We start from the raw sequence: 24,946 nt of genomic DNA, 5'->3' as shown, positions 1-24,946 counted from the left end.
TGGCTCCAAATCACTCGTATACACATTCTCCCAGTACGTTTATCTAAACTTTCCCACCCGTCCACGTACCTGCTGCGCAGCTAAAATAACGTCTCCCTCTCTCCTCGTTATGGCTCCAACTACTTATAGAGTGTCCCTATCCGTCCGTACTTCTTATAGCGGATAGGGAGAATGTGTATACGAGTGATTTGGAGCCAAAAATGTCCGTGTACAACTTTTTTTAAAATAAACGCAGCGCAATACAAGTCGAGTAACAAATATAATTTACATACTTGATAAACATAGGGATCTCCTTCCAAAGATGCAAGTATCTTTACGAGTAGCATGGGTGCAAGAGTGGAGAACAACGAGGAGCACTCACACTAATTAATAGCAGGGAAGGCTGGGTTTACGTTTTGAAGGTGTAGGAACGGCGGGTAATGACCGTATTAACTCGGAGGGAAACTTGGTGGGATTACGTACTCTGGAATCATGTTTGTTTGTTTTTAAAAAAAAAGTGATTAGGTGGGTCAAAACCTTTGCACATTGAAACTGTAACATAGCTCATGTCACGAAAAAGTGGTACTAATGTATGTATTTTTTGATTCACTTGTAGTGACCCCCGACGAAGGGCACACGATGGCCCGAAATGCATTGGGTTCTTTTTTATGAAATAAAAAAACACTGCTTGCGATGAACTTTTGCACCATTCGTAATCTTTCTGAAAGGCACCAAATGGGCCCTGTTTGAATATTAGAAACCTGGAAATTGGCATAAAACTCTGAATGTTGGATCATGGTATTACTGAAGAATAATAATTATGGAAATAAATGATGGCTAAATTTGGATTAAAAAGGATCAAGGTTGAAAGGATGTGAAATTTAAAAGTGCACGCTTAAATAGCGGCACAAAGCTGTGCATTTGACTCAGGGGCTAGTCAGTCCCTCATCACTTATGTTTTTGTAACTACGTGGCAGTAGGGCATGCCAATCAGTCGACCTGCACGTAATCAGTTCAACGGATGAAAAAATTGGATAGGAACAAAGGAGTTTACAAAAGAAAGGTGTGCATTCCCTCATCATTAAAAAATTGTCGTAACTAAAGCCCTACCTAGGGTCTGCACCCACGATGAAGACGGACATCACGAAAGAAGACAAAGAGCAACATGTACAATCAACATTTGGATTAACAACCCAAGTTCATCGCATTGGTTTTAATACTACAAATTGTATGGACAGATATAACATGCAAGGATATAAGACTACAACATTCACAAGTTTACAGTGTTTATGGACCATATCACAAATAGTAGACATGTATTCTGGGAATGGTAGTTTCCTTACGGAGTTAGGCAACAAGAGACAGGAAGTTGTAGACTCGGGGCCAATAAGAAGGGAGATTACCAGGGAGATGCTATAAGAAGTACGGGCGGATAGGGACACTCTATAAGTAGTTGGAGCCATAACGAGGAGAGAGGGAGACGTTATTTTAGCTGCGCAGCAGGTACGTGGACGGGTGGGAAAGTTTAGATAAACGTACTGGGAGAATGTGTATACGAGTGATTTGGAGCCAAAAATGTCCGTGTACAACTTTTTAAAAAATAAACGCAGCGCAATACAAGTCGAGTAACAAATATAATTTACATACTTGATAAACATAGGGATCTCCTTCCAAAGATGCAAGTATCTTTACGAGTAGCATGGGTGAAAGAGTGGAGAACAACGAGGAGCACTCACACTAATTAATAGCAGGGAAGGCTGGGTTTACGTTTTGAAGGTGAAGGAACGGCGGGTAATGACAGTATTAACTCGGAGGGAAACTTGGTGGGATTACGTACTCTGGAATCATGTTTGTTTGTTTTTAAAAAAAAGTGATTAGGTGGGTCAAAACCTTTGCACATTGAAACTGTAACATAGCTCATGTCACGAAAAAGTGGTACTAATGTATGTATTTTTTGATTCACTTGTAGTGACCCCCGACGAAGGGCACACGATGGCCCGAAATGCATTGGGTTCTTTTTTATGAAATAAAAAAACACTGCTTGCGATGAACTTTTGCACCATTCGTATTCTTTCTGAAAGGCACCAAATGGGCCCTGTTTGAATATTAGAAACCTGGAAATTGGCATAAAACTCTGAATGTTGGATCATGGTATTACTGAAGAATAATAATTATGGAAATAAATGATGGCTAAATTTGGATTAAAAAGGATTAAGGTTGAAAGGATGTGAAATTTAAAAGTGCACGCTTAAATAGCGGCACAAAGCTGTGCATTTGACTCAGGGCCTAGTCAGTCCCTCATCACTTATGTTTTTGTAACTACGTGGCAGTAGGGCATGCCAATCAGTCGACCTGCACGCAATCAGTTCAAGGGATGAAAAAATTGGATAGGAACAAAGGAGTTTACAAAAGAAAGGTGTGCATTCCCTCATCATTAAAAAATAGGAGCAAAAGAAGACAGGGCAGGGGCCTGGACAATGAATTATTTGACCTAAACAAACGCAGCTTGTGCTTCTTGTGTCCAGCTAAAATGTGCATTTTTCCTTAAGGAGATAACGTAAAGGTTGAACAATCTGAGCATAACCTGCAATAAATCTCGAATAATACTCAGTCATGACTAAAAATGACTTGAGGGGGTCTTTATCTTTGGGAACAGGAACTTGTGAGGTGGCTTATGTGAGAGATAACTTTGGTTTGATACCTGTCAAAGAAACAGTGTGACCTAAATATTCGATTGATTGTGCAAAAAACGTACATTTATCAGAGCCTACAGTAACTCCAACACCCTTAAATTTGTCAAGAACTTTTCTTACTGTTGTCATGTGGTCAGCTCTGCTATTTGAAAAAATCAATACTGCATCCTGATAAGCCTGGGCTGAACTAATACCCATTAAAATATGGTCCATAAATGTATGAAATACTCAGGCCGCAGAGGCCAAGACAAAGTGTAATCTTAGAAATGTGTAAACCCCAAAATGAGTTACAAATGTAGATAGATCAGAGGAGTCAGGGAAATGTGGAATTTGGTGGTAGGCTGAGCGGAGATCCAAAAGAGTAAAAAAACATGGAGCCCTGAATGCCAGTTAAGAGGTCTTGTATTTTGGGGAGGGAATGACAGTACACTAAAATGTTCTTATTGAAGGAGCGTGAATCTACAAACATCCTTTTTTTTTTAACAATTACAATGGGACTGACCATGCAGATGAATCTGTGGACACAATGATGCCCTCAAGGACCAACTTATCAAGTCATTTTTTAGATCATCCCTGACACTTAAAGGGATTGATCTGGGCTTGTGAGAGACAGGAACTGCATTGGGTTTTAATTTAATTACATGCTCAAATTTCGAAATTTTCCCAATGGTGGGGCCAAAGACTTCAGGATAATTCTCAATATTTTCTTGACATCATCACCCAAACATTCCAAAACAAAAGAATCAGAGATATCATTAATTTTCATAGGATTGTCTGACCCTGGGAACTAATGTGAAACCAATTCTAGCCAAGTCTTGCCATCCTACAATATTTTTCTCTTTAATGGGCACAAACATTTTCTAGTGAATTTTCCTACCTCAGCAGGTTAGATCATCAAAGAGAAAGCCAGGCATGTACATTTCTTTGTCCCCATATGTTTTAGAAATAATATCAGTATTTTCCAAAGACATGCGAGGATGCCAGTGATTTTTAAATAAAACATCCGAAATAATCATGACAGGGGCGCGTGAATCAGCTATCATATTGAGAACAAGATAGCCAGCTACCACCTGGCAGGTGGGATTTTCAACCTTACTTTATGAAAACATATGGGAGACTGTTTGCACCGTGACCTGCGGGCACCACAATCCGCACTACCTTGCTTTACACCGCTGCCCTAGTATCCCCGACACCACTGCGATGCTGCCGACACCCCTGCTTTCATCATGACCTGTGGACACCCCTTGTGGAGAACACAGAGCACCGTCCCGCTTCACACCATAGCCCTGGTTTCCCAGACGATGACGCTCCACGCTGACAGCAACGCCGCTGCTTGCATTGGAGCACTGCTCGTAAATTACACGATGCATCATACTGTACCACAGCCTTGGCCCAACAACACCAGCTTCATTGACTCCAGGTCGTCAACCGATGCCACTGCCTGCACTGCAACCTGTGGGCCCTGCTCAAGTCATTGCACCATCTCGACTCGCAGCCTTAGGTCTACCGAAGACCGCGCTTCAGCAACGAAGCCGCTGCTGCTTGCACCATGACCTGCCAGCACAGAGACAAGCACAGCCCCACTACACACTGCAGCTCTGGTACCACCGACGCCACTGCCTGGACTGGGACCTGAGGACACTGCATGCCGCACCACTGCACTGCACCGCAGCCCTGACGCCAGTGCTCCTGACTGCAATCTCAAGGAGTTCGAACTGCATCACGTGTGACTTCAAGGGCCCAACGACACCTGCACAGATTCCCGGGTTCAACACCAGCCGATGCCTCTTCTCCGAAGTGCATCGCAAGTCCAACACTCTGCATCTCTGAAAGTACAGTTTTGCAAGTCTTTCCGACACCATAGCTGGCCCGCTACGCTGCAGGTGGCCAGAACTATTGTATTTGGTAGCTCATGATGCCATGATAACCCCGGACTGAGCTATCGACTTCAAGGAACTGTATATAAAGTTTATTTTTGTTTTATTGAGGTTATGGATTACTGTTTGTTAGATTTGTATTGTCTTGGTCTTGTTTTACACAGAAGAATATTTGATATTTTTCTAAAACTGGTGTGGTGTCCTCTTGTAGTGTTTTCACTGTATTACTGTGTGTTATGTGCAAATGCTTTACACATTGCCTCTGGGATAAGCCTGACTCTTCATGCCAAGCTACCAAGGGGGTGAACACGGGTTATTTCAGACATGTAATCCCCTTATCCGGACTAGAGTGGTGGATTCTGCCTGGCATAGGTGCAAACCCTAGCCAACCAGAAAAGTCATTTCTGACATGCCCTTATGCAATCATCCATCCACTCCTCATTCTAAAATCCATCCACCACTCATGAACTCACTCAATAATCAATGTATTTTCTGCATAAGCAATAGTGTTATGGTTAAATTTAAGGAATGCCACAAAGAATAAAGATAGTCCCCTGTAATGTAAATGGTCTTTTAAATGCACGTAAAAAGTAGGGCACTGCTAAAATGGTTGGGTTCCTTTTCTCCTGAGGTAATATTTTTGCAGGCAACACCTTTTAAGTCCAACACTCCCAAACTGTTGTTGCCAAGGAAATATTCCCAAGCGTACTTTGCCTCGGCCAATAGGGCAGTTCGGGGAGTTAGCATACTGCTTACGGGTACATTGAACTGGGAGGTGTATAAAGTGTATGAAGGAAGCCAGCTCAAAGGCAAATATTTAGCATGGCCTACTAAAAGGCAAATAATCACACAAATAAGAGACCCTAGTACTGCAATTATGGTAGAAGATAAAGATAGGATAGCAGAAATATTTCTTCTCCATTTTAAACAAATTTATGCTGAAGTATAGAAGTGGACCCACAGGATTTAGAAAGTTACTTTGCCATTTTAGCTACCACAAATTACTAGGGATAATGTAGAAGATTTGAAAAAGTCTATTGAGCCTGTAGAACTAACTGAAACACTAAAAGGTATGGCTAGTGCTAAGGCTAGCAGGAATGATGGCATCCCTGTTAAAATATACAATATGTTTTGGGTGAGCTTTCGCTATTTTTAATATTCTTATTTCACCAAATTATGGTAGGGATCCCCATTTCTAATAGATTCAAGGAGTCATTTGTGATTAGCATTCTTAAAAAAAGACAAAGAACCAAGCGACCCTAATTCAGATCACCCAATAAGCTTATTAAATGCAGATTACAATCTTTTTATTGAAATCTGGGTGAATATGATTGCTTTGTTTGCACAACAAGTGGTTCATGCTGACCAAACAGGATTTCTCCCAGGTAGATCAATGACAGAGAATACTTTTTTTGATTCAGGCAATTGATTATTTTTCAGTCAACAAGGATAAGGCCGCAATCTTAATGATGGATGCTGAAAAAGCGTTTGACCTTATTGACTGGCAGGCTTTGATTTTTATTTTAGGGAAGTTTGGTTTTCCATTTCACTTGATAGCGATGCTAAAGGAAATATACAAGGGGGGCATAGCAAAGATAATTATTAATGCCGAACAGGTGGGAGAGGTGGTGCTTAGGCGTGGCACCCGACAGGGATGCCCATTATCCCACTCCTATTCTATCTCTTTATTGAGCCACTAGCGATCAAAATCCATTCTAATCCATCAATTCTAGCCCCTATAATGGGGATGGGAAAAATGTAACTTTTTGCTGATGGTATAATCTTATATCTGATAGAGGAAAGGGCAAATATCCATGGAACACTGGAGGAAATCCAGGGGTTTACAGGCCTGGGTGGTTATAAAGTCAACCAGTCTTAAACAGAGTTACTTCTACTTAATGCCACAGATGCCCAGTTGCCAACACGGCTACAGATGTTTCCATAACGACCCATAAGATATTTAGGTTTATATGTAACAGCACATTTTACTAAATTGTACCACTTAAATTATGAGAATTCCCTTTTATAGGCAAAAATGCTTTTAGAGAGGTGGACATTATTACCCTTGACATCAGTGGGTCGATTTTCAATAGTTAAAATTTCAATACTACTCTTGTTTGTATTTTTGTTTCTGAACCTCTCTTCGAGAGTGCCAAACTCATATTTTAAGGAATTACACAAAGTTATTCATGAATATATATGAGCAAAGAAACACGCTGAGATAAAACTCTCTATCCTTCAATTAGACATAGAGCATAGGGGCTAGCATTACCCCACTTTCTTACATATTACCAGGCCTCTTTAGTTAGCCAGGCAATACCATTAGTAGCACCATCATCGAAATATGACAATTGTATTCCAAATCATATGTTAAAAGAAAGTGCAATCAATTGACCTGTTTTTCTTCGGTCAACAAAACTACTGCGGAAAACAAGGTATAAGGTCATAACGACAATAGTATTACGTACCCAGCTATTCTATAAAGCATATAATGTACCGGCATGCCATGCACTAACCTCTTTCCAAGACTGTGGCATTTGGGGCTTACAGCTTTCACAAGAGGTGTTGCAGTCCTGGAGCAACTTAGGTTTTTTGAAGCTAGGTGATTTTTATATTCTTACTAACTTTGTAAACACAGGTATCGTTTTTACAGCAATTTGGTAGCCAAAATCAAACTTTATGGTTAAGTTTTATCCAAATAACAAGTTCTTAAAAATAATTATAAAATGATCAATCTCTCATGCCATCCAATCTATCGTCCCATCTCTCTTCTTCCCTGGTTAAGCAAGCTGATTGAGAGCCATGTAAATTCCGTACTAGCACAGTATCTGGAATCCAACAACTTGCTACATGTCTCTCAAACAGGCTTCGCCCTCGATTAGGGACTGAGACGGCCCTTCTGGCAGTAACCGAAGAGGCACGGAGGCTTGTAGATCTGGGCGGCTCAGCGGCTATTGTCCTTTTAGATCTCAGTGCCGCTTTCGACACGGTTGATCATACTATCCTGCTGAAACAACTAAAAAGTCTGGGAGTGACCCATTCGGCACTCTCCTGGTTACAGTCCTTCCTCAAAGACCGGTTCTTTCAGGTCTTCGAGGGCACCGCCTCTTCCAAATGTTGGCCGCTCAGCTGTGGGGTTCCTCAGGGCTCTTCCCTGAGCCCCACACTTTTTAACACCTATATGGCGCCTTTAGCAGAGGTGGCCCTCCCATTCGGTATACAGATTATAACGTATGCAGATGACACCCAACTGGTGGTATCTTTAAACCATCCAGAGGGCTCATCCAGCTCTCTAGGCAGCTGTCTGGAAGCAGTAGCCGAGTGGATGAATATTTCACATCTTAAACTAAACGGCGATAAGACCGAGCTGATGTTTTCGGGAAAACCGCCATCTCCCCTAGCGACCCATCTATGGCCAACCTGCCTAAGCCCTATGCCTCCTCCAAAGCAGCAGATTAAGAGCCTCGGCATGTGGCTGGACAGCTCTCTCTGCTTTGGCTTTCAAGCTGTCAAGCTTGCCGCTCTTGCTTTGGTCTGCCAAGGATGTTAAGAAAGATTCTCCCTCTGCCTCCCTTCAAGGTGAGAAGGATCATGGTACAAGCTCTCATACTCTCTTGCCTTGACTACGGGAATGCGTTGTATATAGGTGCCCCACAGGCATCCTTGCAAAAACTCCAAGTAATCCAGAACTGCGCGGCCCGCCTACTGCTCCAAATTCCCCGGAGACAATCAGCAAAACCCGCTATGAGAACTCTGCACTGGCTCCCCATCCGGGCTAGGATCTAGTTCAAGGCCATGCGCCTGGCTCACAGAGCCATGTGGAGATCAGACCCGGCCATCTTACCCTCCCTGGTCACCCCCTACCAGCCCTCCAGAAATCTTCGTTCCAGCTCAGCCTTCCTTGCCTCATCCAGGAAAGTCTTTCGCTCCAAGTGGAGTGGATGCTCTTTCTCCCTGAACTCCTCAAACCTTTGGAACTCTCTCCCCTCCACTCTGCGCGGCGAACCTAACATACTGGCCTTCCGCAAGCTTCTCAAGACTCACCTGTTCAGTAACATGCCATAAATCTGTCTGTCTCTCTGTGCGATCCATAAGCGCTACGAGGCCTCAGGGTAGTTAGGTGCTATACAAACATAACTTCATTCATTCATTCATTCATCAATGATTTAGTAAGAACAATAATAAGGGGTATCACTGATATGAAATTGTGTGGAATAGGAAACTGGTATTGGTTGCTACGCCAGGGTGTGAATCGTAAGCTTATTGAGGAGATGCTTCAATCATTTTGCAGTAAACAGGCTGCAGGTATAACACTAAAGAATGGCAACTACTGAGTGTGATTGGTCACAAAGCTGTGAGAGTAGCTAATTTCTAGAGAATTACTTTTCTATCTAGATGGTGGACATATTACACACCTCTTAGACTTCATAAAATGTTCCCACCAACTCTGGATCAATGTTTCAGATATCAGGTGGGTGGGTACATATATATTTTTTACATGCCCTAGATTACAGCGCTTTTGGTAGGAATTCTTTTAATGTATTAGTTATTGCAAGTCAATGGCTATCCTTCCATCAGCGTTGATGGGCCTATTTGGGTTCTCCCCGGTGGCTAGTGGGCTTGCTACCTCCCCTGCACCCCGGGCAGATCAGGGGCTATTGCCCTCATCTGCCTCCCAGGCAGAAAGACTATGGCAACTTTTTTAGGGGGTGGAGGAATTGGCATGCCCATTCAAGGAAGCACCCACCCCTGACCTACAATAAAAAAAATCCCTGGCTTCCTAGAGGGCTTTCTGCGCCCCGTAGGGTCAGATCGGGTGATTTAGTCCCTATCTGCCAACAAGGGGGGCAGACAGACTGTTCAATTAGTTTTCAAGGGGAGGGGGCACTGGCATTCCGATTTTGGGCAGACCCCAACCCTAATAGTAAAAATAAATCCTAATCATTGGTGCCTAGTGGGCAGAGGGGCAGTTGATGGTAATTAGCGTTTCCTAAATGCAGTTTGCATTTAGGAAAAGCTTCATGCATCGCCTTTGGAGAATCGCAAATTGCGATTCCCTAAATGTATTCGCAATATAGGTCATCGCAAAAAAATATGATTACATAATTTGCAAATTCAATGCCTTTAATGCATCAGAAAAAGCCTTTGTGCCCTTGCAAACAGACTGATTTACAGAATCAGCCAGTTATAGGACAAAAATGCTTGATGCATGTGGCCCATAAACATTTTAAAAACACTCACAGTCACTAGATGGTGTCATCAGTGACGTAATTTGAGCTGTCATCTGTGATATCATGGACCATGTCATGAGTGATGTAATATCTGAGGTCATAAGCAGTGCATTGCAAGGGCGCAAGGTATAGTTAGCTCAGCTTAGCTGAACTTCTCTTGTTTTGTATGAGTGAAATGTCAGCCTAACTATAACGTCAATGTAACCTTGGTTTTTTCAGTGAAATATACATATATGTATATATATATTCACTGAAGAAAACACAGGTTTCAGGGATGAAATTCGCTTTTAAAAAACCTCAGAAATTCACTGAAAAAACCACCCGTGCCTCTTTTTCTTGTTTTTAAAAAAAAATCATTTTTCAACCTTTTTTCTTCGGACTCGGTTCTAGATGGCTGCCAAGACTTCCTGGTTGGAACTATTGGCAGCCAATCAGAATGCAGGCACGAGATCGGGAGGGTTCGCGGATCCTCCAAGGGGATATATGAATATCTGAGAAATGTTTACATTTCTCAGGAACAACTGAACGTATTAACACCAGTAACAGAAATAGTGCTTTCTGAACCAAGAGCTACAGTTTTTCCAAATTTGGTGTAATTCCATTCAGCAGTTCGGGCTTTAGCTGTGTCTAAAGTTTCCTATGGAAATGAATATAGAGAGAAAGTGTTTTGGGACTGCCCCTTTTTCTCTGCCCCTGTTTGACAAATCACCTCGAAACTCTCAACACAGCAGCAGAAGTGAGCTGGCCCTTAGTTTTGAAAATGTTAAGAAGATTTGTCATACAGTGTCAAAGATATGGGCAAAAGAAAAAATGCTTTTTGAACAGAAACAAGTTCCTAACTATAACTACCTACTGGTGACCGCAAGTAGGTAATATATACATAATTATCTGCTGTATATGTACCATATCATAATGACATTTGCGGTGAAGGCATATGCATGGGAAAGACCGGTGTGGTTAAGTCACTGCGTGGTTAAGGATGCACGTTAATGGCATTGCGTGTTAAAAGATGCATTGTAAAGGCATTGTGTGGTAACTGCTGCATTGTTTCACCCTATAAGCTGCAGCAGCCTGGGGATGAGACAAACTATGGACTAAGGTGTCCCACTGGATGTGGTGCGACTGCCACACATCTTGTACTCCTGGACAGCCTCTTAATTTGTGGAGCAAGGGGTGAGACTCACCTTGTACTCCAGGTCACCCTCTTGAATGGAGAGCAAGGGGTGAGACTCACCTTGCATTCTTGGACAGCCTCTTGAATGAAGACCAAGGGGTGAGACTTACCTTGTACTATAGGACAGCCTCTTATGTGGGTATCAAGGGGTGAGACTCACCTTGTACTGCTGGAAAGCCTATTGTGTGGGGATCAAGGGGTGAGACTCACCTTGTAATCCTGGACAGCCTCTTGAATGGGGAGCAAGGGGTGAGACTCACCTTGTACTCCAGGATAGCCTACTGAAAGGGCAGCAAGGGGTGAGACTCACCTTGTACTCCAGGACTGATGAAAAGCAGCGAGACTCCCAAGACTTTCGATACCGCTTGGTGCAAACCACCTTTAATTCACCTTAAGATTAGCGATCAAAATATCGAGGCAGGCGCTGCAAATTGGAAGGCGAAGAACAAGTTTATTGCTCTAGAGGAGAGTACATCACATCAGACACTGGGGCTATCATCAGGAGGTGCTCTAACTGCATCTCTGCGGCCTGGCCTTTTATATGTTTCTTTCGTCAGTTTATTACATGGTCAAACATTCCCGGCATCAGTTTATTGCATAGTGAAACATCCTTGGAATACCCGCCTTGAGCTAGTTCCCACACAAATCCAGCAGCAAATGTCCCCCCACCGGGATCTTATAGATGATCGCTATCTCGCAGCTGGACATTCCGACAGGACCTAAAACATGTGGCATCGGTCAGATCAAAGGGGTCGGGTCACTGATTAAATTCCGGCCCCTTTGTTGGTGAAGCAAGTTCTGTCGTTATGTGGGCAATAAACTAAGTCCGCAGGTGTTGGTTAGTGCCTGGGACCGGATTGAGTAGCCAGGTGCAGTGGAGGAGGTTATCAAAGGGGCCTGTTCGCGAGCGGAGGATGAAAGGACAAGTGGGTTTGGTGCGGGAAGTGACTCTAGGGCATTGTCATGCTGACATGGTTTTACGACCCCGGTATGCGTGCTCGGGTTTAGTCAGAGCGCGGGGGGGGGGGGAGGGGGTGAGGGTGGCCGGGGTGATGCGCAGGTTATCAACAGTGTGGGAAATGGCTATCTAAAATGGTTGGCGCTTACGTGCTCGTAGAGGCCTTCGTTACGCAAGATGGCACCGGCAATGCTCATATTTGTCGTCTTACATTCCACAGGACAGCCTCTTAAATGGGGAGCAAGGGGTGACAATCACCTTGTACTTGATGGAGCAAGGTTTCATAAGTACAGAAATTTGCTTGTATTCGATCCACTCGAAATAACATGTAACTTATTAATCAACATGTTTTGTTTTACTAATAATTGCATTTCATGACATTTTAGTGTCAAAGGGAAGCTTGCAAATGTACTTTTACTAACAGTAACCCAAAAGTCCTAAAATGGCCGCCGAAAATGTGGGAACCTTTCTGCGCATGCGTCTGCCACATCTATGTGGTGTGACGTATCTTTCTTTGGAGGGAATTCTTTGCAGCTGCGTACTAGTGCCAAAGATGGCTGCTTCAGGTTTCACATGCTAACGCATCTGCCTTGCTTGAACTAAACCTTGGTTGTTCTGCTTAACTATTAATGCTAAAGTTATAATAAAGTAATGGGGTTAGAGAAGAAATAAGTGGTATACAGTGCATTCATTTATTTTTGTATTCTAATGTGTCTTTCTTTAACCTTGCTGATAGCTCGTATTTGGGCCGGAAGGGGGCTACAAACTCCATTTTGAAAATTCTTGGGCTTGCGTGATCAAGCACAAAGAGCCTTGGAATTCATGTCATTGAATAGCTGCCAAAACCCGTCTTACCCGCGATGTTCCTGGGAAACTGACCATCTGACCCCACAAGAGGAAGAAATATGAACTATATTAAATGCAATGTATATGATTTGAAACACGTATTGCTGGGTGGAATAAAAGCATGGGAAAGTAAATTATGGGCAGGAACATTGATCAACTATATTCAATTGAAATTATCTCATCTTAGTATGGTGTGATGACCGCTCCTCGTCTTTCTGACCAATCAAATGAAGAGAACACAATACATTTGCAACATTAAGGGGGTGGTACACACACTGAAATGTTACAACTAAGGTAGGTTTAGTCAGTTAGTTTGTCCGACTTGTCACAGACCTGTCACTGACCCAACTCATGCTGAAGGAGAATCGAGAGCAGAGTGTTGGTCGAGCTCTCCGACAGAAGAATCAAGAGTTTGCTGAGGAAGAGTCGGGGTCCGAGACATAGCCATAGAGAGGGGTGTGACGCTGGCGTTGCCCTTAGCAGAGGTTACCTGTCCTGTTCTGTACCTGTCCTGTCCTGTTGGCATCTGATTAGTCGGGAGCCCTCATCTTTGTCCCAGCCCATGGGCAGGGTTGGTCTTCACACCATTCTAGGTAAATATAATTAATGCGGTATTTCCCTTTCTCACCCTTCCCAGGTACCAATGTTTAAAGGCATTGTTTTAAAGTCCTGCAAGATGCATGTTTTAATAGTTATATTCTTACTTGCAAAGTTTCACATCACTCTGTTGTGGCCTCTGACTCATAGAATATTGTGTAGATAAAGTGTTTAAAACTTCACTTGAGTCTGTGGTTATTTCCATGAAGGTAAATGTCAAAACGCTACCTATTATTCTAACTCCTTTGATCCTTAGGACTTAGAGCACAGGTGACAAGGATTGGTAGGTCATGGTGTACAGGTATAAGTCCTAAAGTGAATACAAATCTGATAGGAAGGAAGTTGAAGCAGGATTACCGGTTCAAAGTGTGAATGTTTATGGGCCCAGGTGAGTATGATAAACTGGACTGGTAATCCCGTGCCATCAGTATTAATTTGGTAGAAGAGGATGGTTAGGGTTTAGTTAAGATAGGTAGTTAGTTACATATTGATTTTTATTGATTGTATGTATTAACCAAAACCCTTTTGTACTAATATTTGTTGTCTGGATTTCCCAGGTGAGGTTTCTGGCCTGAAGAAGTAAGTGCACATAGTTAGGTAAAACTTGAAGCACTAGATAGGGATTTTTGTATTCGTATAAATGTGTGAGTGATTGATAGCAAAGGAGTTCGTTGGTGAAACTTTGGTTTTATAGCACCTAGAAAGGGTAAGTCTGAAGGAGTAGCAGGTTATTTTTGCTTGCGTGAAGAGTAAGCAGAAGAGGTTTTACTCGTAGTGTATGAAGGGTAAACAGAAAAGTTTTACTCGTTGTGAAAGAAAATGGTCTTTTCTTTGAATTTAGTCACTCAGGCACAGTAGCAAATGTTTTATGTTGTTAATTAATGAAATGTGCATTTAAATTGAAATGTAATGTAATTGTTGTATTAACTTGCAAAGGAGGGAGTCAGTCGCGGGTGCTGCACTGACGTCATTTGAGCCGCGCTGGGATTGGTTGAAACAGCGGGTGTGTAGTTGTGAGAAAATTGTAAAGGAGGGGTGAGTGCAGATAGCGAAACTCACGTCACAGAAAAGCCTCGCAAGCATTGGTTAACAGTTATTTGTAAGTTAACTGCTGATTGGTCATTGAAAATAAAAAGCCGCGCTAGCATTGAAAAAGTATTTACGCGAAGTAAACAATTAATAAAATTGCAATAATTGAAAATGTTCAGTGTTGATAGGCAGCGGTAAATATATGTGGCATCTAGAACCAGCATTTATAGGAAATAGCCCAGTCAGAAAGTACTTAGGATTTGCCAAAGAACAGAGTATTAGAGGAAGACCGTTTATCATGTATGGCGGAAAGAGAAAAATGTATATTTTACAGAAAATTAGAAATTATTTTAAGAACGATAAGCCAGTTAAAACAAGAGAAGGAATTATTATTCCACCACCAAATACGCCCGCATCATATATAATGGTAGAAAAAGAGGCTACCACACTTGTGTATGGCTAGAAAATTGGATAGAATATACAAAAGAAGATGGAATATTGGCATTTCCAGAGTATGGTACATTTAATGGTAGAATTTTGCACAATTTACGAACTTGCATGAATGAATTAGGCCCTAGACCAAGATTAACGCAGTATGAAGCTTTAGAAGAGTGGGAGACTGAGGCTTTTGAACGAGACAGACCTCGCTGTGACTGGAATTTTAGTAAATTTTACCCGAGATTTCCCAAAGAGACGAGAGTTAAACAGATGAAACAATGGAGACAGTCTATGTTAGTGGAAGGATTATATCCTATATTTACAACTGAAGAACCGACCAGAAGTAAAAGCACAGAGAAAACAAAACATTTAGGGCCAGATGTAGGAGCCTAAACACCGGTCGGGAATGGCGGACTTCGGCCGTTACCGACCGGTATTTAAGAATTGGCATGTAGGGGCATTTATTTTACAGAATTGGTAAATTTACAGATTCGGTAAATTTACCGATTCTGTAAAATACCGAATCGGTAATTTTACCGATTCGGTAAATCCAAATGTAGGTGGGACTCTTCTGAGTCCCAAAGGCAATACAGATTCGGTATTTTACCACCCAATTCAATTGGTGGTAAAATACCGAATCCAGGTGTGCATGCACATGTGTGCATGCACAGCTATGCCATGTGACAGACAGACATGCCCTTAGGGCATGTCTGTCTGCCACATGGCACACATGCCTGTATTTGGGGTGCAAGAGGGTGTCAAAGTGGCACCCCCTGCACCCTTGCAGAATTCGGTATTTACCGATTCGGTAATTACCGAATCGGTATTTCCCATTGATTCCTATGGGCTTCACAGCCCATAGGAATCAATAGGAAATACCGATTTGGTATTTACCGAATCGGTAAATACCGAATATTAACGAATCGGTATTTCAACATCTGGAAATACCTACATCTCCCCCCTTCATATTTACCGATTCAGTAAAATTCGGTATTTATGAATCGGTAAATAACATTTACCTACATCTAGCCCTTAATGACTAATAATGGTGATTGATACAGCCTAGGAAAGAAAACATAATAATTGATGATCAGGCAAGTGAATGCAAGTCAGTAATTTCCTTGATGGATTTACCTATAAGAGAACCAGTGGGTGACTCGATCAGGAAAATTACTCCTGGACGTTAAAAGAAAGTACAGATTGAAACCTCCACAGGAACGAGAAGTGCTACAGTAGTAACCCCTGAAGAAAGAGAAAGATGGACACGAGATATAGAAAAGCCACAATCACAGTCAAAGGTATTAGACATTTTAAAATTAAGGGTAGAATTGGAGGAAATGGTAGCTGGAAATGTAGGATTAGAAAGATTGAATTCTTTTAATGAAGAAGAATTATTGTTCATATGCAGAAGCATTACCCGAAATACAAAAATATTCCATGAGAAATTAATGAATTTGCCCTCAGAAATGGGAATTGACATAGGTAAATCAAACAGAAACCTTACAGAGCTGAATTTTCTGACAATGATTTGGAAAACATGAATGTGTCAGGACGAAAATTGCAGATAAAAGAATTGTTGTCATTGTTTCAAAAGTGGGGCAACTTAGACTAGTTGGACAAAGAAAAAGGAAGAAGCACAGGCAAATCGAACTGCATCTGAGTATTTAATGGAAGAAACAGAAAAGGTTGAAAGATTGTGTCCGATGAGAGAAGTGCCAGGAGGAGGTTACGTACATGTCCCATGGTCCCGGCAGGATATTTTATCCTTTACTAATGACGTCCCAAAACTCAGAGAAAAACCCGTAGAATGGTACAGGCAAGTCGAAAGGTTTGTGAAAGTTTCAAAAGTACTACTAAAAGATTTAGATGGTTTGTTCGATATAGTTGTCCCTGTAGATTTATAGACAGAATGTAAAGTCACTGAAGATTGGCCTAATGATGAATACCCTGGAGATCCAAAAACGTGGGTTCCGTCTGATGAAGTAATGAAAAAATATAATCAGGTAATAACCTATTTAAAAGGAAAAGTACCTCCAAAAGAGACAGATTGGACCAAAATAGACAGAACAACCCAAAACAAGAATGAATCAGTACACGCCTATTATGAGCGTCTTTTACAGGTGTTCAAGCAGTATAGTGGGTTTGAAAGTATGGTTAATAAAGACATGACACATTTTATATATCGTTTTGTGTCCGGATTAAAGTCAGAAATATCTCAGATGATTAAAGAGCATGAATTATGTTGGCAGGCAAAGCCTATTGATAGGATTCTCAAGTGTGCAAAATACTGTGGGGATGAAATCGATAATAGGCGAAAGAAATTAGATGAAAAAGTAATATGGGCTCAAGTAAAATTGGCAGAGCAGCAGGAACTCCAGCTAAGTCAGCAAACAAATATTCAAGGAAAAAGGGAAGGTCAAGGAAAGGTAATGGGGGCAAGCCTAGAAACCGAATGAGCAAAGAAGAGGCAAAGAAAAATGTTCCCTGTCATAGGAGCGGAAAATTGGGGCATTTTAAAAACGAGTGTAAATTAGTAAAGAATAATAATGTCCGAAATGAAAATTTAAATCCACAGACGCAGAATGAAGTGTCAATGAGGCAACCACAACAGGTAATACAAATTCAGTTACCACCGGCCCCTATGCCAGATTTTGTGAGTCAAGCCAAATACAGTGTGGACACCGGATTTCTGGAGGGAAGTGGTAAGAAAAATACGGTAACACCACAATTTCTTTTGCAGGACACATTCTTTGAGGCTGCATAGTGACGGTGCCTGAGAGGGGGGGGGGGAGAGGAATGCGTACTTGGTGCATCCTTACCGGTAGATCGGTCAGGTCCTTAAATTGAGGGAAATGTTGAGGGAAATTATACCTTTTTGTTGGACACTGGTGCTACCCGTTCTACTGTGAGAACAGCAGACATTCCAAACCTACCCCTCTCAGGTGAAGCGATCCAAGCAGTGGGCATTTCTAATAAGATTAGGACCCCTATTACAGAGCCAATGGAAGTACAAATTGGAAATTTTAAAGAAATGCACAAGTTCGTAGTCTGTGACTCAAGCCCTCTGAATTTGTTAGGCAGGGATTTACTGTGCAAAATGAATTGCACAATCTTTTGCACACCAAATGGTGTTGAAATTCAGACTCCTGATGAAGATGGAATATACATAATTATGTTAGGTAAACAGGAAACAGACGTTAAAAAGATTACCCTAAAATATTTACAGGAAGAACTCCAATCCTATGTAAATCCTGAGGTGTGGGATTTTTCTGGATAGGAAGTAGGATTAATGGCAAATGTCGACCCTATTAAAGTGACAGTAAAGGAAGGTGCCGTTTACCCAAATACTCGACAGTACAAAATGAGTCCAGAAAAAAAAGCAGGTGTTGCAGCCAAAATCGAGGGATGGGTTTAGCAAGGTATTCTAAAAGAAATGATGAGCAGTCCATGTAATTCACCTATAATTGGCATAAAGAAACCAAGTGGAAAATATAGGGTAGTTCAGGACCTGCAAAAAATAAATAAAATTGTCGTGCCATGTTGCCCAGTAGTACCCAATCCAGCAGTAATTCTGTATCAGATACCATGGAGAGCAGGATGGTTCACTGTAATGGATTGGATGCAATGGAATGGAAAAGTAGGCATGGCATACATTTTTATTTTCTTTTAAGTTTGATAAGCATGTTTATGTTTGGAATCGTGTTCCTCAGGGGTAAACAGAAAGTCCATCGATTTTTAATCAGATTTTGAAAAAGTGTCTTGAATCACAGGTGCTGCCCGGACAGTCTGTATTTTCGTTTAGTTTGATGAGCACGTTTATGTTTGGAATCGTGTTCCTCAGGGGTACACGGAAAGTCCATTGATTTTTAATCAGATTTTGAAAAAGTGTCTTGAATCACTGGTGCTGCCCGGACAGTGTGTTTTGGTGCAGTATATCGATGACTTATTAGTAGCATCGAAAACCAGAAATGACTGCATTATTGATTCAATTGCATTATTGAATCATTTGGCTAAAAGCAGACATAAAGTGTACCCTGAAAAATTGCAGTATTGTACAACCTCAGTTAAATATCTGGGGCACCAGACAGAGAGAGGGGTCAGAAGAGTGACTTCAGAAAGAATCAAAATATTTAGAAACATGAAATTACCTCAGACGCAGAAAGAGATCAGGATTTTCTCAGAGTTGTAGGTTACTAAAGGCAGTGGATTGTGGGATTTGTAGAACTGGCAACACCATTGATTCAACTGACAAAGAAACGGGCACGAGATCCAGTTGAATGGAAGTTGAAGCATCCTATTTACCTGGAGTCAAGTCTGCACAAGTAGCCGAATTGATTGCTTTAATAAAAGATAGCAAAAATTGGGAAAAATTGGAAAGTAACCATTTACACAGATAGTCAGTATGGTTACGGGGTTGTGCATGAATTTGGCCAGCTTTGGATGCAAAGGAAGTTCATGACTTCTTCAGGAACCCCTAAAAAAAATGGACATTTTGGAAAAGAATTACTTGAAGCAATTCAATTGCCAAAAGAAGTGGCCGTGGTCAAGTGTGCTGCTCACCAATCTGGAAATGACAGCCGGTAATCGTTATGCTGACCAGTTGGCCCAATATTGTGCCAAATACAAAATGGTAGTTAATAAGAAAATTGATGCACGCTGAATCAGCTGCCAACTTATGCTGCTAGGGGTGTAAGAACATGGGAGGAAGTGATAGATCTCCAAAATGAAGCAGAACCCAAAGAAAAGGAAGAATCAGAGAAAATAGCTTGTCAGAGAAGAGTGGAGGATGGTGTGATAATCTATTTAGATGGGAGACCAGTGTTACCTGACTGTATGCTTGCACCCATGGCCAGGATGTACCACGGACACACACACACACATAGGCAGAGATGCAATGATAAGGCTATTTAGACAGGATTGGTTTAGCCCAAGGTTCAGAAATGTAGCAGAGAGTATTTGCCAGAGATGCTTAATTTGTCAAAAGATTAAACCTGGTAGGAAAACTGTGGTTTGCCCTGGGAAAATTGGAAAGGCAGAAGGTCCATTCATAAGACTCCAACTTGATTTCATTCAGTTACCTGCTTGTCGAGGATTAAAATATGTCCTTGTCCTTGTTTGTCTATTCTCCAAATGGGTAGAAGCTTACCCATCAGAAGGAATGACAGCTTAACTATCGCCAAACTCCTTTTGAGAGAGGTCATTCCTAGGTTTGGTTTTCCAATAACGACTGAATCAGAACAAGGGTCTCATTTTAATATTGAAATAATTCGATTAATTTGTGATGCATTCAAAATTGAGCAACAGCTTCACTGTGCATACCCCTCAGAGGCTTCTGGAGTGGTAGAACAACTGAATGGCACAATCAAATCGAGATTGGGAAAGATGTGTGAATCTACCCGATTGGAATGGCCTGATGCTTTACCTCTTGTCTTGATGGGACTCAGAAGCGTAAAAGACAAGAAAACAGGCTTGAGTCCCCATGAAATACTCATGGGAAGGGCAATGAGGCAGGCATGTGTGCCAGGACACAAGCTGTTGACTATATCTGATGATTTGGATTTGGAGTACTGCAAAGAGTTGGCTGACCAAGCGTGTTCTATCTCTCACCAGGTTGGGGAAGACGCTGTTGCCAGACAATCAACTCCAGTACACGACTTTAATCCAGGTGATTGGGTAGTGATAAAAGAGCACACTCGAGAGTCGTGCCTAGCACCACAGTGGGGAGAACCACATCAAGTAATATTGGTTACCACCACAGCTGTGAAGTGCAAAGGAATTCCAAACTGGACTCATGACAGTTATACCAAAAGAGTAACTGACCCTGACGAAGTAGAGGCTGAAGCTTGCACAGCTGAAGGATCTCAAGTAGTAGATCCTGAAGTAGGTGATTAAGAACAACCTAGCACCAGTCAGGTTGAATGGATTCCTTTAACCGACATACCTGAAGTGATAATAAGAACAAGGAGCCAAACATATTTAGACAGTCAGAGTGATAGTGAGGATGAGACAGGAATAGAAGAACACACTCAGATTACAGAAATCAAAGCTAATAGTAATTCTGGGGAGGACCAGACAAGGAAGAGCAATACACTCAGACTGACAAAAACCCAATCAGAACTCCTGAGTCTGACGAGGGACAGATAGGTACTAGAGAAAACATTCAGGCAGAAGACAATCAAGAGATTACAAGACCTGAGCAGGACCAGACAAGTATAGAAAATCGTGTTCAGGAAGAAGGAGAACAAAGCAAAAGTCAAATCCAACAAACTCCTGAACAAGGCCAGACTAGTATAGAAAAACCCATCCAGGCAGAAACAGAAAAGGTAATAAGCCCTGGACAAGGTCAGATAGAGAGGAACTTGGAAGACGTAAATAACTCAACTCAATGAAAATAAAAGAAAATCTGAAGAATCTGAAAGCACAGTGCCAGCTAAGAGACTCAGAAAAGGTGATGGTTGGCCTAGATGTGTCAAGAGACTGAAATATCGCCTTAAGACAATAAATGAAATACCAGACCAAGTAGATGAAATTTCAAGTCAGTCTGGACCATCTACAGAGAAACCCAGAAGGAGCAGTCCACGGTTGAAAAGACTGAATAATAAATTCAAAGGACCTGAATGGACCTATATAATTCTCAAGGACTTTGAGAATCTGTATATCAGTGATGAAAGTGATGAAGAATTAATTGCTGATCAAATTGTTGAAGAAGTGAGACCAACTTGAAATCATTTTGCAGTTTATACTCTGTGTAGAAGTTACAAAGAGGGATTACATCTCCTTAGTCAGAAATAGCTGATAATAGAGTAACAGAAAACTCGAAAAGAAATTGTATAAAGGAATGCTGTAGAATATGCATATGTAGTGTATTAATAGTGCTCATAGCATGGCTAGGACTGACAATAGCAATACCTTACTTCATGGCTGCTAATAAACAGAATGACACTAGTACACATGGAAAGATAGCTAACCTTAAATAAGACAGAGTAGATTTAGAAGCACCAAATGAGATAGAATTACATCATAGTAGAAATAGAAATGAGACCGATTTGGATGTATTTGCTATCCTGTTAGTGCATTATGTAAAAGCAATGGAAGTTAGTGATTGCTACGTCTGTATGAAATTACCGACATCAGTAACAGAAGGAGTGACATACCATCATTTACCACTGACATATGGTATTTCATGTAGTATTTTAGCTAGTTTGTTTTATAGAACTGGAAAGTTACAATATTATTATTTTAACATAGATGTGATTTTTCCTGAAATTTCCTTACGCAGAAACATGAACCCTGTCCTTAGCAATAGAGATTCACAGTTTATGGGTAATATTTTTTAACAATGAAAACGATAGATATAGCTGAAGCACATAAAGACCACTTAACATGTAGGTTACGTGAAGAAGAAAAGATATTTTTGAATTTAGTAGAGAAAATGAGACAGGATTTCCATAAAAAGGCTACTGAACCAAAACCCCCAGATACCCCAATGGGCTGAAAGGGAAGAATTTATTGCAACTGTCAAGACTCATGCTGCTATGTCTCTGGACTTTGAAAAGAAGGGCAAAATCTGTCTCCATAGATTAAAAACTGAATCGGTTCCAGTGAATGTGAACACAATTTCCTGATAATTGGGGGTCGGAGACTAAAAGGGGGAACTGATCCAGTATTTCCTGGAGTCTATTATATTTGTGGGAACAAAGCTTATTTTAAGCTACCTGATCACTGGTATGGGGGTTGATATTTTGGAATTGTAGTCCCGAAGGTATACCATATAAAAAGAATCACAGGAAGCAATGAAGACAATAATGAACTAACACAACAAAAGAGCTAGTTTTTCAGAAATTGTAGGCAATATATTTAGTGCATTGATACCTTCAGTGGGAGTAATTCTGAATACACAAAGAATTTGTAAATTGTCTACAGTGGTGGATCGCTTATCGAATGACACTGCTGGAGGATTCTTACTGATCAATTCTGAATTAGTTGCGATAAGATCAATGGTTTTAAAAAATGTACTTGCTCTTGACATATTATTGGCAAAAGAGAGCCGAGTCTGCAGAATGCTGAAAGCGCAACATTGTTGCATTTACATACCTGATAAAAGTATTGAAATTGGAAGGTATGTCATAAATAGTACTCATTTGGAAGAAGAATTGCAACCACTGGAGGTTGATAGTGCATGGAAGAGACTAACTGATGGTCACTCCTCTGTAGGTAGTTGACTTTCTAATGTAGGAATAAGTATTGTAGGTAAGGTACTGATGCCAATAATGTGAATATCACTACTGATTTTGGTGATAATGATTTGGTGCAAATGCTGCAGAAACAGAAATTGGTAGGCAGTAAATAAGATAAGAAAAGGAACAAGCATTGGCATAGCCAATAAGTCTCGCCTTTGGGACCTTATAAGTGTTTAGTTATTCAGCACAATATCCTTGGTGCAACAACATCAAGTGTTGCATGGCAAAGCCAATAGGTCTCGCCTTTTATAAGTGCTTAGCCATGCAACAGTTGATGTTGTTGCACCAAGGATATTGTGCTGCGTAACTAAATACTTATAAGGTCCCAAAAGTGTGACCTATTGATTCTGCCACTGCTTTGTTTTAAATGATGTGAATAGATTATCAAAGTGGCCACTTCTAGCTTGCAAAGCAAAATTTAGCATTGTACTGCTCACCTAAAAATTACTGTGAGACTCCCAGTTTGACACTGGGGAGGATTCAAACATGTACATCTAAGAATGACCCCAGTACTCAAGAACAACAGAATGCAGGCAGGTGGCTCGATTTTATAAGTACCACCAGTAGCATTCTCATTATTAGATGTATTAGTAGTGGAAGTATAACAACTCAGCTAAACTCATTATTACCATGTCTCAATACAGGACTGTTTATACAAAGAACAAACGAGATGTGCCTATTGATTCCAGGAACAGGCCAACTTATTAAAGAAAGCTGCTATTCGTGGAGGACATGAAAGGGGGAGGGCTAAAAGTCATCGTAAGAAGAAGAACGCTAAGACACCAGCTATTGTTCATTGTTGGCCTTTGCGGGAAGTGCTGCAGAGCTGTGGCAGAGCCTGTGAATTCACTGTAATCAGGCTCAGAGTCATCAAAATGAAAAAAAGGCAAACAAAACCTCCACCTTTGGGTTGGTGTGTGCGGTGGGGGCCACGGAAAGGAATTCCATGGATGACACACGCTTTCTTTTCCTTGGTCACCTGGCATGTTAGCTCAGGGATGGACTTTTGTCAGGAGGTCAGTAATTAGAAAGTTCCTAAGGAGAGGGAGTGGAGAGAGAGGTAGATAAACCCCTTCGATTCTCTCAAAAGTAACCTCAAATACAAGAAAGGTAGGTGGGACAAGGACTACGAGGGACTAGAAAGCAGGCCCAAGCCCGGCCACTACCTCAGCATCCCAGCATTCACCATGGGTTACTGGTGTCTGAATGAAAGCCTTAGTGTGGAGTATCCGGGTTTAATTTTTTTTTTTTATCGATTGCATAGCTCAGGTGAGTAATGCACCTGCAGAGATCTGGGGTCCACCATACATTCCCAGGTATTAACCCCTGCGGAGATGGCTCAACTTTTATCATTCATAGGTATTAAAATAGGTTCTATATTCAAATTGGTCAATAAAATAGTCAGTTTAACACAATGAAGCGAGCCCATAAGAGTTGCACGAAAACAATGGATTTTTTTGGTTAGGTTTGGATTGTCTATCTATGTTTCTGCAAAAATTACTAAAAGTAAAAAAATGTAGATGCAGAAAATCTGTTACTAAACAATGCTCTATTATTTTATATTGCCAGTTGCTACTAACTACATAATTTAGTAAAATTAAATGTATAATGCAGTTACCATCAGTCATAGCAATGCCTTTAAATGCTAACAAAGACATACATTCACATTGAAAGTAACGTGCATTCCAAGATGTTCCCAGTTGTACATTCAGTGCTTAGCCTTTTCGGTTTCTTTGAACCAGTGAACTATTACACCAGCAAGTTACACTTTCACCGCTCCCGGCCTTTCTTTGCTTTTTCAAAATGTCTTTTTTGATCCAAATGTGACTTCCCTTTCTGCATTTGTAAGGATGTAGATGTTTGCTTGCCAGCGCCATATTGCAT

This window comes from Lissotriton helveticus, chromosome 5_1 (genome assembly GCF_964261635.1).
Source record: "Lissotriton helveticus chromosome 5_1, aLisHel1.1, whole genome shotgun sequence".
NCBI lineage: Eukaryota > Metazoa > Chordata > Amphibia > Caudata > Salamandridae > Lissotriton > Lissotriton helveticus.
Note: the sequence above shows the minus strand (reverse complement) of the source record.